At 47.5% G+C, this 13,471-nt stretch overlaps 1 long non-coding RNA gene across 12 annotated transcripts in view; it reads right to left on the bottom strand.

The window, feature by feature from the left end:
* Positions 1-2,952: 2,952 nt before the first annotated feature.
* The window catches only part of LOC104850573, a 30,912-nt gene continuing 20,393 nt past the window's right edge, over positions 2,953-13,471 (bottom strand). For 3 of the 12 annotated variants that reach the window (XR_002024814.1, XR_777010.2, XR_777008.3), the window contains 2 exons: positions 12,654-13,316; positions 3,662-6,169 (listed from right to left, as the gene is read on the bottom strand). This is a non-coding gene — a long non-coding RNA (uncharacterized LOC104850573). Of the gene's footprint in view, positions 3,251-3,661; positions 6,170-8,210; positions 8,288-10,178; positions 10,255-10,372; positions 11,228-12,653; positions 13,317-13,471 lie in introns of those variants that run through there. The other 9 variants (XR_777016.3, XR_777011.3, XR_777009.3 and 6 more) reach the window with 9 other exon arrangements.

Here is a 13,471-nt window from a genome sequence, read left to right as displayed (position 1 = left end):
GGAGGTGGTGGAACCTCTAAGATACAAAACTGAGCATGAATCCTTAGGTCACAAAGATGTGATCCAGAAGAGGATTGTGGGACCCCCACTTCCTTCTTGTTTACTGGCTCAAGAGGCAGGGTTTTGCCCCCAGCAAATGCACCTGCCATGATATGCATCCTCGGCACAGGCCCAGAGCAAGAGTCAAGTGAGGATCACAGATGAAACCTCCTAAACCAAACCACAATGAGCCCTTTCTCTTTATAAGTGAATCATGTCAGTGATTTCACTGTAGCAATGAGGAGCTGCCTAGTCCAGTCTTGCTGAGGATGGGAAGATTCCATGGCCCAGCAGTCTACCCACCTTGGAGCTGATCCAGTCACACCCGTGTGTCTCACATGTGGAACAGGGATGGCAGCGGTGCTGCCGTGGGGCAGGTTGGAACCCTCCAAGATGAGGCTGGTAACTGGTCAGCCCTGAATAGCAGCTTAATGAAAACTATTCCCTGCCTATAAGGAAAATGAGAACAGCCTGGCAAGGCAGAGCTGGCCTTGCAAGTGACTCTACCCTGTGATTCTTCACAGTTGCCACTTACTGTCCTGTGCTTTATAGCTTTGCGGCTATTTAATAAGAAAAACTCTCTCCCAATTAACTGGGACTTGCCTCCTCTTGCTCCTCTTCCTCTTCCTTTTCCTCCTCCTCCTCCTTTTTCTCCTTCTTTCAAAGCAGGGTCTCATTATGTTGAGCAGGCTGACCGTGAACTCCTGCACTAAAGCTGTCCTCCCTCCTCAGCCTCCAGGAAGCTGGGACTACAGGTGCCACTACACCCAGCTCCCTAGCCTTTGATGCCATGGCTGTGTTTGTTTTCAGCTTGGTTCTTTAATGGTTTCTAGAACTCAATTTCCTTTTCTTGCCTCGTTTCATTAGGCAATGATTTTTTGATTTAAAAATAATTAGCAAATAAGAAACTTGTAAGGAAATAATGACAAGCACTCATTATCTCCCTCCAGGTATTGGAGGCCGGAGCCCAGCCTTCACCAACAAACACCACCATGGATGAGGGACATGGTGTTTCCTGCTCTCATGGGAAGGGGTGCATGGTGCCCCAGAATGCATGGTGCAATGTAGGAGACAAGCTTGAAACCAGACTGAACAGGCTTTAGATCTTATTGATTTGGCATAAGAATTCGGCTACTGATTAAGATTATGAGTTACTCCAAGGTGTAAGTGTGAATTGCTAACTCACCTTTAGGGAGACAGACTTCCCTGTGCCAATTGTTCCAACTGAGGTCTCAATGACCTGCAGCTGAGGAATTATGACTGTGCAATCATTGTCCAAAATCAAATGTTAGCTAGATAAGAGGTGGCTCCTTAGCTATGCCGTGCAAGATAGCACTGGTGCCTTGTTAACTGTGGTCTAGCCTTCAAAAATATGCATAGCTACTGCCTTTTTCCAAGCCTGGCTCATCAAGTGCATTAGTTTTCCGATGCCCTCCATCTGCCTTCACGTCCCCTTGCTATGCAGTATAATCATAAACACTGACTAATCCAGTGCCTGTGCTCTTAGCCATGACAGAGCTAAGATCAGATGGTCTCTAGCCAGGGGAGAGCTAAAGGTCCATTCCCTGCCCCCTTAAGCAATAGACTATTGTTCATTCTTATATATTATTCTTTCAGTTCCTGCTGTCCCCTCATCAGGCAACTGGGCATCCCCAAGTAACTGGTCAGGGTATCAACCCAACAGATAGGGGACAGCAAGGATGCATTTTACTGAGGGCTGGAATGTCTGATCTGAGGTGGGGCTTAAGTAGATTGGGTGATGGTCCCAGTTGATGGTGTAGCCAAGTGGATGATTTGCAGCGAGTGTTCATGGAATCTTGGGAAGAAACTGGATGCTTTCTATTGAGGAGCTGATGGGTCTTTTTGGAAGTTGCTGTCAGGAATAATTAAGCCATTTGTCTGGTCCCCAGGCTCCTGGAACAGCCAGTGCTAATGAAAACCCGGCAGGTAACAAAATCCTGCAAACATGGATGTTGAGTGGGGCACCTCTGGGTGTGTGTGTGTGTGTGTGTGTGTGTGTGTGTGTGTGCCTGGCAGGGTGTGACAAACCGATGGGTCCCATTCTCCCAGGATATGTAGGGACATCTGTTAACATCACAATCCTGCATGTGTTCCTTCAGATTACAGTGTACAACAGCTAAAATGAACAGCACTAACATTGGAGAGGGAAAGCATGGCTTTCTTCATGCCATGCTCTATGGATGTTGAGGGGCACCTCTGGGTGTGTGTGTGTGTGTGTGTGTGTGTGTGTGTGTGTGCCTGGCAGGGTGTGACAAACCGATGGGTCCCATTCTCCCAGGATATGTAGGGACATCTGTTAACATCACAATCCTGCATGTGTTCCTTCAGATTACAGTGTACAACAGCTAAAATGAACAGCACTAACATTGGAGAGGGAAAGCATGGCTTTCTTCATGCCATGCTCTGCTCAGGCATCTCGGGGTGACATTTCCATGTGGATCTCAGTGCCCAGGGGGAGCCCAGAGCCCCAAGTGGCCTCCGCATCTCCCTTGCCAGGCTGGTCTCTTCCTTGTCCTGGAACATGTGCCCTCCCTGAGTGGCACTGTCTGGCCACTTCAACCTCCGCCCAGTCCTCACTTCTAGTCCCGGGCCAGCCCTGTCTCTGCCTCAGGGAGCTGAGGCAGCACTGCTTGTGGGCAATGCCTGGCCATGAGGGGCCAGATCCTAAGAGCTGCATCTGCTTCCAGACACAGGAATCGCTAAGAGAGTGGCTCGCACAGGGAGGCTCATTCCCTAGGAGCCTGGGAAGAAAGAAAAGGGTGTGTGGCACCGGGTGTGAGTTGTTATATGTGTGTATCTGTGGTGCAGGGCTGTCTGTGAGTCTGTGTGTGTGTGTGTGTGTGTGTGTGTACGATGTGTGATAGAAAAATATAATGTGTGTTTAAATTTAAAATCTTTATTACAATAAAGGTTACAGTACTATGAATGTACCTCAAAATCCAACCCCTCCCTTTGAACACACTTATCCTGTCATCCTCGCTGCTTTCGGAAGCAGTTTTGGAGTCCTTTTTCGCGAGTGTCTCTACGTGCTGTCACGGCTGCCCTGAGGTCCCGAATCAATTAAACAGGTCTCCCCTTCGTGGTCATCTTGACTTTGGGGAAGGGCTGGAAGTCGCACGGTGATAGAGGTGGTGAATGAGGTGGATGAGGATGTAATCTTTCAATGAGCCTGGCTTTCTGTCTGTCGGTACTGGGCAGAAACGTTAACAGTATTTTTTAGCACACCTCATGAAGATACTCATGAAATATAAGAGCTGCTTTAGAGAGAGGCAGGAATGATGAGGTAAGAGTAGTTAAAGCAAGGAGGGTTCTGATGAGGGTTAATGGCAATGTGGCTTTTACTGTTGTGAATTTTTACTATTCAAGCATTCACTGAATTTTTTGGAGGGTACTGGGGATCGAACTCGGGCCCTTGTGCTTGCGAGGCTGGCAGCGAAAGCAGTGAGCCAAATCCCTGACCCCCAGCATTCACTATATTTTGATCTCTGTACCTCTGTGTGGGGAGTGCAGCGTCCTTGTCTGTATTTAGGGATACGTGTGGGTTTTGTGTGTACTGTTGTCTATGACCCTATGTGGGTCTGAGACTTATTGGATTCACAGATAAAAATAAGTGTAGAATATTTAATCCACATTTTAAATTTCCCTTTCGGATGAAAAAAATCACACAAGGAAGGTGCTGAATATCCCGATTTATGCTGAATGTGTTGTGTTGCCAGCAGTCATCACATCTCTCACCTGGCACATTTTTGTTCCTGGGGGTTATTTCTGGCCCTGTCCCACCTGCCCCAGGTGAGGCGTGGGGGTGTAAAATGCAGCTTATGTCCCACAGAAACCCAAACCCACTCCCTGAGGGGCTTCAAATGACCAGCAGGTGGGGACAGGCTCAGGTCAGAAGTGACACCACTTGTCCTTCACCACAGGACAAGGAGGTCCTTCAAGATGCTGTCACCTCCCTGGGGCTGAGGAGGTCATAAAGAAGCGACTTCAAAGAGCCAGGAGATAAGGGCAGACTCCCGAGAAGTTCTGGTTCCAAGGGAAGCTGAGTGAAGACAGGGACAGGGCTGGAAGGAGGGGCTCTGAGACTTGTCCCCCAGGTCCCAGCAGGCTGGCCTTGGGGAGTGGGAGGTGTAGAACAGGATCTCAGTGGGGCGGCATCCACATGAAATTCTTCAAAACACCAGTTTCTATCATTTAATGTTAGCGCTGCAGAAGAAAGAGAAGATCAGGAGCAAAGCAAAGCCAACCAACAGCCCAGTCATCTGGGTGGAGACCTGAGGGCACACTGATCTCATCAGAGAGAGGACAGTTTTAAAATGGGACTCTCCGATGGCACGGGGCAAGAAGATGGCGTTCGGGAAGGTGGAGCAGCCAACCAATTGTAGTTCAGCCACAGTCGCTGAGCTACACAGGAGTTTAAAGAGGCCAGAGCGTAAGACAAGATGGCCTCAAAAGACACCCTTTCCTGCTAAGACATATAGGGCCTGTGCCCACAGCGGAGGGACAGGGGCAGGGGCAGCAGACCATTCCTACAGTGCTGCTGGTCCAGAGAGGCGACATTCCTAGGTGACCTTGGCCTGGTAGCTGTGGACCCTTGTGTACTCTGGTGCTGCTGGCCTGCCATCTCTTGGGCTTGAATGTCCTTGGAAGTCTCAGGCTTTCCTGACTCTAGTTCTACTTAAGGAGGAACTGGAGCCCAGACCCCTGCTTGATTGCAGGGAGGATGCAGGGCTGTTCACAAAATACGGCAAGCATGTAATTCGTCAGAGCAATACGAGGACAATCTGCATATCCGTTTTGGTGTCCTTCGGCCCCCTTACAGCCGCAGACGACCATGACCTCCCAGGTCTATGACACCATGTGAAGGCACATGTGTGATGTGAGACTAAAAAGAATTTCCCTCAAGAGCTCTTTCTGTAGTTAGGATGTGGTCAAAGACTGGCTTGCCTGTCTGGTGTGTGGAGTGTTGTTTGGTGGTGGGGAGAAATGGGCACAAATCCATCCCGAGTGAAAAGCTGAGTTCTATTGTTGGAGGGGCCTCCAGGGCCCTAATACAGGACAGCGCCTGACCAAGTCCCCTGGCCTGTGTGAAAGTGCTGAGCCTGGTGGCACACACTGCCCCAACGGGAACCCAGCCCGGCCTACGGGCAGAGCTGCTGATGCGTGTGCCTGTTACCTGGAGGCAGGAGGAGGCGTGCAGGGCAGAGCAGGCTGGCATCCGGAGCAGTTCTTATTCACACCCAAGTACCCCGGAAGTCATGCTTATGCCTGAAAAATGCTTCTGCAGGCCTTGGCTGGGTAAGGAGGCTTGTGAGTCCTATCCCACACTGCAATCAAACCCCGAGTAAGCAGCACATCCGCCTGACTTCCAGCCCTAGGTAACAGATGACAGACTGGCGTGCAGACCAGTCCGTCACCACCCTGTCCGCCTTACACGTCAGAGGACAGTAGATGGATGCTGCTGGTCAGGTGCCTTGGGACAAAGATGCAGATGCCAGTCCTCTGAAGGGGAGGATGGAGAACTGTAATGGATAGAGAGGCTGAGAGAGTTCAGGGTCATCGGACAGGAGACTTCCAGCAAAGCAGACACTGATGCAGCACGGAGGGGATCCAGGAGGTCCAGCCCTGCCACGGTGTGGAGCATGTGCAGATGCTGAATGGAAGGCTCTCAGGTCTGTGCAGGCCCAACCAGGGGCCAGAAATGCTCACTGCCAGCCACAGTTGGTCCCTCAGAAGTGGGTTGGCTGGGAGCTTGAAGGGCCTGTGCTCATTCTGAACAGTTTTCCACTTTTAAACAAAGCTTCGGACTTTGATAGTGGTGGGTGGTGTTGTTTAGATCAACTGTCCTGGAGAGGACAACTAGAAAAGCCCAGAACATGTAACGAACAGTTCGTGAAGGCATCAGAAGGCTGACAGTCTGTGAGGAGCACCCGGCCTGGGTCAGAAGGAGCCCAGGCTGCCTTAAGGTCTGCCTGTCCCCTGAGGCTCTGGTGAGCCCAGAGTCAGCAGTGTCCAGGGCTGAGCAGAGGTAGGTGGGGCCCAGCGAAGGACCCAGAAGGGTTCACCTCAGAAGTCAAGTGAGGCCTCCACATGCACCTCCCAGTCCTGTCACCTGCAAGGAACATGCAGACAGCACATGCACGCTGACTCAGCCATGTGCTGTGCTTTGCAACAAAGACTCTGTCTGGGAAGAGGGTCTGTGATCGCAATGGACCATGAGTGGAGGTGGGGTGGGCCAGGAGGGTCAGGCAGGAATTTCCGTCAATCACTCTGTATTTCCCTCAGCCTCCTGTGTTACAAGCACAACCCTAGGTCCTTGTGCTCTTGTCTCTTCTGCAGCGTGGGAACAGGTGTTGCTAGCCAAGACTGCCTTGCTTTTTGTGTGTACTGTGTGTGGTGCAGTGTGTGTATATGTGTGTGCTGCGGAGCACATGTGTATGTATGTCATGTGTGGTATTTGTGGTTTATGCTTTACTGTATGTGTAGCTTGTGACCTGTGTCATTTGGTGTGTGTATTATGATATATGCGTGAATGTGCTGTTTACTGTGTATATGTGCATGGTGTATTTGCTTCGGAGCGTGCATATGTGTGTACATATATGTGATATGTACTGTGTATAATGCACACATGGTGTACAACTGTATATGTTTATGGAATGTATGTTGTGTGTATACATATGGTATATGTGCTGTGTGGTGTGCATGTACATTGTACTTATGTAGTTTGGTATGTGTGTGTACATGTGTGGCGTGTGAATGTGGTTTAGTGTGTGTGTATGTGTGGTGTCTGTGTGTGTTAGGGTGTGTGTGGTATGTATGCACGTTATTTGGTACGTGCATGTGTATGTGTGTAACATGCCTTATGGTTTGTGTGTATTTGGTTTGGCGTGTGATGTTTGTTGTGTATACATGTTGTGCTGTGTATGTGGTGTGTGCACAGTATTGTGTTTGTGTGTATGTGTGTGGCTCTCTACAGGGATGTTGGCATGTGCTTGCTAAGAAGGGCGACACGGAGGAAGCTGTGCCCTACAGGGAGGTATCTCATGGCTCAGGGTGACCTCTGGGCCGAGGTCTCAGGGAGGACAGCACCTTCCTGCAGAGTCCCCGCGGACTCTTCTGCTGCCCATGCCACCTTGGCCGCTTTCTGGGCCTCTGCTTTCCCCACCACCCCATCCTCTCCACCGGCGCAGGTGTGTTCCCCGCACCTCGCTTAGCCCTTGGCTATTTTTGGTTTTTCCTTTATATTCTAACTTTATATCTTATGTGGCCAGATAAACATAAGCATTTTCTACTGTCAAATAGCTTTCATTTTTTCTTTCCACTTCTTTTGTGCTTTTCTCCATATTGGAATTAGTTAACTATTAACTTATTTAATGGATATTTCTGGTGTGGCTAATATACAACTACGCTTATTTTGACGAGTGAAAAATGAGACAAGATTTAAATTAAATAATTTTCCTTAAAAACTCTATCAAAATCCCCAATTCTACTTATTAAATAATGCTTTTTTTTTTTTTTTTTAGTGGAGATCAAACTCAGTCCATTGCTGTTGCGAGGCAGGCAGCGAAACCACTGAGCCAAATTCCTGGCCCAATCCATTCTTAATTTATATATTCTGTTTTTTTCTAAAAGGCAATTTTGAGTTATAATTTACATAACATAAAACTCACATTTTAAGTGTAGCATTCAGTAAATTTTAGTAAATATAGTTACACAACCACCTCCACAATCCAGTTTTAGGACATTTTCATCCTTCTCAAATTGTGCGTCCATTTGCCTCAAAACCTTGATGCTACATTGCCCCAGCAACTCCAGGCAACCTTTGATCTGTTCTCTGTCTCTACAGATCTGTCCTTTGTACACAATTCCTGTTAATGAAATCATATAGTAGGTGGTCTTTTTACTTGGCTTCTTTCACTTAGTATCAAGGTTTTTGAAATTCATCCATCTTGTAGTAGCTTTGTTTCTTTTCATTGGTGAATAATATCCCATTGCATGGATATACTAGTTTATTTGTTCATCCATCAGTTGATGGATGTTTGAATGCTTTCCATGTTTTGGCTGTTAATAATGTTACTATGAACACTGCCATATAAATCTTTGTGTGGTTGAATATGTGTATTTCTGAGCAGAAGCGGAAGAGCCAGCAGGGCCGAAAAAGCTGGCACAGCAGACAGATGAGCAGCAGGCTGCAGGCCCTCACCCAGAACAGCCTTCTTAGAGTAGATTCCTAGGAGTGAAATCCTCGGTCATGTTCATATTTAACATAAAAAACCTACCCAACTGTTGTCCATGGTAGCTGTACCATTTTACATTCCCACGGGCAATGAATGAAGGTTTCATTTGCTTCACCACTCCTTGCTAACGTCTGTCTTTTTTTAAAATCACATCTGTTTGTATTTTAGATGCATGTATATTAACAGTTCTACTTTAAGAGGGACTATGATTTCTTCCTTCTTCTGCAAGGGAAAACTCTTTCTGTACCTAATGCATTCTTTTCTTAGGTCCCAGTCACTTCCATGAAAACTCATTTTCCCTAAAACATAACATTAAATGACTACTGTCCATTTCTTGTCCAATTCCTGGAAATAATTTGAACTCAGGGTGAAGGAAATTTGGGCTTTGTCCTTTGAGCTTTGTGGTTGCTCTCTATCTGCCAAGTCCTTGAGACCCTTGACTCCGGAACCCCCAAAGCCCCTTTTCATACAGGCTGAGTAAGGCTTTTCTCCATGTTAATAATTCAGAAGGTTCTTCTTCAGCCGCTTTGCTCTATGACCTTTACCCCAGCTTTGAGCTACTTTAGGACACCAGGCTGCCCCCGCCAGTGGGCCGAGCCCAGGATGCAGAAGGCTGATCTGGGTAGGGCCTGCAGCCTGCTGCTCCTCTGTCCGCTGTGCCAGCTTTTTCAGCCCTGCTGGCTCTTCCGCTTCCGCTCAGTGCCCTGGGGCTTGCCTGGTCACTGTGTCCTTGAAAATTCTGGGTTTTTCCACTGTGCAGGATGGAATTTTTTTGTGTGTGGAGTTCCTCCTGCACAGACTGTTTTGCCACCTGACTGGAAGAATCAGGCAAGGGGAGGAAGAAAAGACTTCTCTGGGTCAGGTGACTGTCTCCAGTCGCTATTTCTGGCTCAGCCGTCTCTCCAGGACACGCAAGTGTCTGACCGTGGTCTGCAGAACAGAGCAGCACCAAGAAGGAGCAGGTAACTGCACAAATGGATGCTAACTTCTGCCATGATCTGGTGGAGACCAGGCAGACAGACAAAATGGGAATAGGCTATTAACCAAAGTGCTGAGGCTGTTTCCTGAATTAGAGTACAATGGTCTCACCAGGGACACAATGTTCTCCTCCAGGAGCCCCCGAGGGTAGCTTAGGGGTTCACAGGAAGAATTTCACAGTATACCTGGAATCTTTTCTTCTTAAAAAAAAAACAACCCTATATTATTATATCTGGGTATCCTAGCCAGCTTTCCATTGCTGTAACAAACACCTGTGATAATAAATTCACTTAAAAAGAGGAAAGGTTTATCTTGGACTTGGAATTTTCAGTCCATGATCTGTGGCCCTATTGCCTTTGGGTCCATGGTGAGGAGCACAGCACAGCAGGACACATGTGGAAGAAGCTGTCACCTCAGAGAGGCTGGGATGCAAAGAAAGAGGGAAGGGAAAGGCAGCGCCCTAGCATCTCCTTCCAGGCCAGCCACCGTAATGTCACTTGCTCCCATGAGGCCCCACTACAAATGTCCACTACCTCCAAATAGTGCCAGTGCTGGGGACCAAGCCCCCCACATATGGCCTTTTGGGGACATTCAAGTTCCAAATAATAGCACCATGTGACACTTTTTATAGTGACATTTTTATGTACATACATATTAAGAGGCCTGTGAGCTGTGTCCTTAGAGTTTGATAAAACCCTTATCTCCATCTCTCACTCATTTACCACTGAAGATGCCGGAAGCAGGCAACATTTTGGAGTTTTGATCTCGATCCAGAAAACTTGCTAATGCATTAAAATTGTTTGTTTTAAAGACAGGGTCTTACTCTGTAGTTCAGGCTGGCCTTGAACTCACTGTATAGCCCAGGCTGGCCTTGATCTCTTAAGAGATCCTCATGCCTCAGCCTCACAAGAGCTGGAATTATAGATGTGTGCCACCATGCCAAAATTTTGGTGATTTTGTTAGATCCTTTTGTATTTTCATCCTAGAAAATAATATTATTCATGAGATTGGTTGTTATATTTTCTCCCTTGACAACTTTTGTTTTTTACATTCTTTTCTTGTTCTGCAATGGCTCTAGCCTTCTGTACAGTACTGATCAGTTCCATTGGGACCAGTGTCTCAGTCCCCAGGGAAACTTAGACCACTGAGCACTAACTGAGATGTCTGGGTTCCTGTGCTAGGGGAAGAGATTGTTTTCTAAAGTATCTAAAATGTCCCAAGTAGGTGGGCTTTTATCATATACTTTTCTGCATCTGTTGAGATGACTTTATATGATTCAGAAATTCCCTATCTTATTCATGTGACAAGATGTTTTGATTTCTCAAAGATTGCTATTTATTCAACTTTGCATTCTTGGAGTAAATTCAATTTAGTTGGGATGTGTTATCCTTGTTTTATATACTGCTGGACTTGGGTTACCAATAACATAATATTTGGGATTTTGTGTCTTTGTTCATATAAGAAATCAATCTGTAATTTCCCTTTCTTTTCATGTCCTCATCGGGTTTGGGGATTGTGATTACACAGGGCCTGACAAGCTGAGTTAGGAATCATTTCCTCTTTTGCTATTTTCAAGAGCACGCTCTCCCTAAAACTGATAGAATCCCCCCTTAAAACCATCTAGGCAGAATGTTTTCTTGTGAGAAGGTCTTGGGGTGTGGATATCATCTCTTATAAGATATAGGCTATTTGTATTTTATTTCTATGTGTGTCAGTTTTGGAATTTCTTTTCTATTTATGCTGTGTCTTTTATCTATAATTTAAATTCTGTGGCACTAGAGTTGTTCACAGATCCTTATATTGGCTTCTCACAGGCTGTTGCTTGCTCCTGGACAGGTCACAGTCCGGCTGAGTCTCCAAGGCCACCAGGAGAATCTCCTAATGGGTGTGGAAGGGAGTCCTAGGCATTATACCCAAATGCAGAGGGACATGTGAGAAGATAGAAAGCAGAGTGGCTGCAGAATGGTAAAAAAGAGAGCAAAACTTCACTGATTCTTAGAGATTTTGTGGATAGAGACAAGATACCACACAGGCATTATGCTGGGACCTGAATCTGCCAAAGAGAAAGATTTTCTGGAATCTAACCCCATCCTAGGTTTGAGAAACACTGGATCGGCAGTTTGCCCCCCCCCCATGGACAGGATTTAGAGCACCCTGTTGTGTCAGTTTCTAGCCATTGAATTTAACCTTAGTCCTGCTGATGTTGAGCTGAGGTGTAGCTCAGTGTAGGGCACTTGCCTAGCATGTGTGAGACCCTGGGTTTAATACAGAGCACTACAAGGGGAAAAAAAACCAAAAACAAACAAACAAACAAAAAAACAATTGATGCTTATCTTCCCTGAAAGAATGCTCCTTTTGTTGTAAAGAAGGCTTCCCCACATGCCCGATTTCTAAAGGAGCCTCTGTTTTCCTGATAGTAGATCCACTTTGCATCCAAACATGCCCATCTTTGCTTTTATGTCAGCCTCATTTGTGACTGGTTGGCCTACACATCCTGTGGCCACACTCAGAAGGAAAGGATGGCACAGGTCTGGTGACTGGGGATCACCTTGTAGGCGTCCACAGCAGGGATCTCAGGGAACAGCCCTTTGAGGAACTGCTCTCCCAGCCCTTTGTATTACTGAGATGGGATGTCCGTGACCTATACAATCTCTTTGGAAATGTATTCTGGAAATGTCCCCCAAGTGCTCCCCAAAGGGCACTGCCACGCTGAGGGGTTGGATGTTGATGTGTCCAGTGGGGCTCTGGAGAGCACTGCAGAGGGACGCAGGCGGGGAGTGGGCAGTGTAGAGGGCTCAGACCAGGTTCTGACTCCTGCAGGCTGTGGCAGCCTCTGGTGCACGGGTGAGGTGGTAGTTGGCCATGGCCCTTCTCTGGCCTCAGTCATCTGGCCATGTGGCCAGGGGTGCTGGGAGACTGGATGGCTTTTAACAGGGTGTTGGCGAGTCCTGTCAGACCTTCTGGATGAGGTGGCAGGCAACACCTTCCCTACAGATGAGCAGTAATCTGCAGTGCTGTTCCCAGTTGTATTCTGGAAACCTACACCTACTGCACTGAAAGTAGCCAAGGGGGTTCTTTAAGAAACCTGTGTCAAAGGAAACCATACTCTGCAAGTCCTCCCAGCATGCTGGATTGACTCCAAGGACCACACACGCTGGCTGCCTGCCTTTTCCCCTGGCCTTGGCTGGCTCTCTCCTCTTTCACCCTCAGGGCTTCTACTTCCTCCAAGCCTGCTGTTCTTTTACTTTGGGGACAGTCCCAGCTCACCCTGGATGACCTTGTACCAGCTGTTACTTTCTTCCTGCTCATCAGATTTAAAACTTTAATCAGAGCCTTCCCTATCCCAGGACCACCATATTTGAGGAGCTGGAGTATACTGACCAGATAATTCCACTTTAATTTTCTGCATTTCAGTGGTGACTTTCATGAAATTTTTATTCTCTGTCTTGTTCATTGTGCCCCTGCCTCACACGTACGCTGTGTGGTGTGACCTCCTCTGTCTTCTTCATCTCTGTCTCCCAGGCATCAAAGCTGTGGGGACAGAACAAGGCCAGTAGTCACTCTGTGATGGATGACATGAATCAATCAAGACTAACAGAGACAGGCTCAAGGATATGATATGAATTCATGGACTTACCTTGACCTTTCAGGGAAAGAATCACACAGTTCTTATTTTTGGATGTGAATAAGGTTGGCTCTGCAGCTCTCTGCCTTCCAGGACTGCTCAGGCCCTGTCGGGATCTGCAGAATCCCTGGGTCTGACAGTTTGGTCCCTGCTCCTAGAGCTCAGCTGCTGGGGTTCCATGCACCACTTTCTGGGAAGCAGGAGCCTCTTCAGTGCTCCTGCTGCCCTGGCTGTGGCCTCATGGGGCCAAGCACCATGGAGAAGTAGAGCCCCTAGCCAGTTGCAGGCAGCATTCTCCTTGGCCTCCTTGCTGATTTTGGTTTGACTCTTGGCTAAACAGCTGGATGACTAGAGGCAAATGCTTTCCTCTGCCTCAGTCTTCTCATCTGTGCAATCAGGAGCCTGATGCTATCTTAGCTCTGGGAAGATGAAATGAAAAAATACACTCCATATGTTTAGGTTCTCAGATATATCCAGGGCTTGGTTCATGTCACTGAATAGGAACTAAGACAGAAGTGAGGAATCAACAGTTTAGGGGCAGAATGCTTAAGAGGGTACAGGTGTGCTTGCTGTG

Source organism: Fukomys damarensis, unplaced genomic scaffold (assembly GCF_012274545.1).
Source record: "Fukomys damarensis isolate Sample0158 unplaced genomic scaffold, DMR_v1.0_HiC HiC_scaffold_27, whole genome shotgun sequence".
NCBI classification, from domain to species: Eukaryota; Metazoa; Chordata; class Mammalia; order Rodentia; family Bathyergidae; genus Fukomys; species Fukomys damarensis.
The sequence above is the reverse complement of the archived record's forward strand: the minus strand, read 5'-3'. Positions and strand labels throughout refer to the sequence as shown.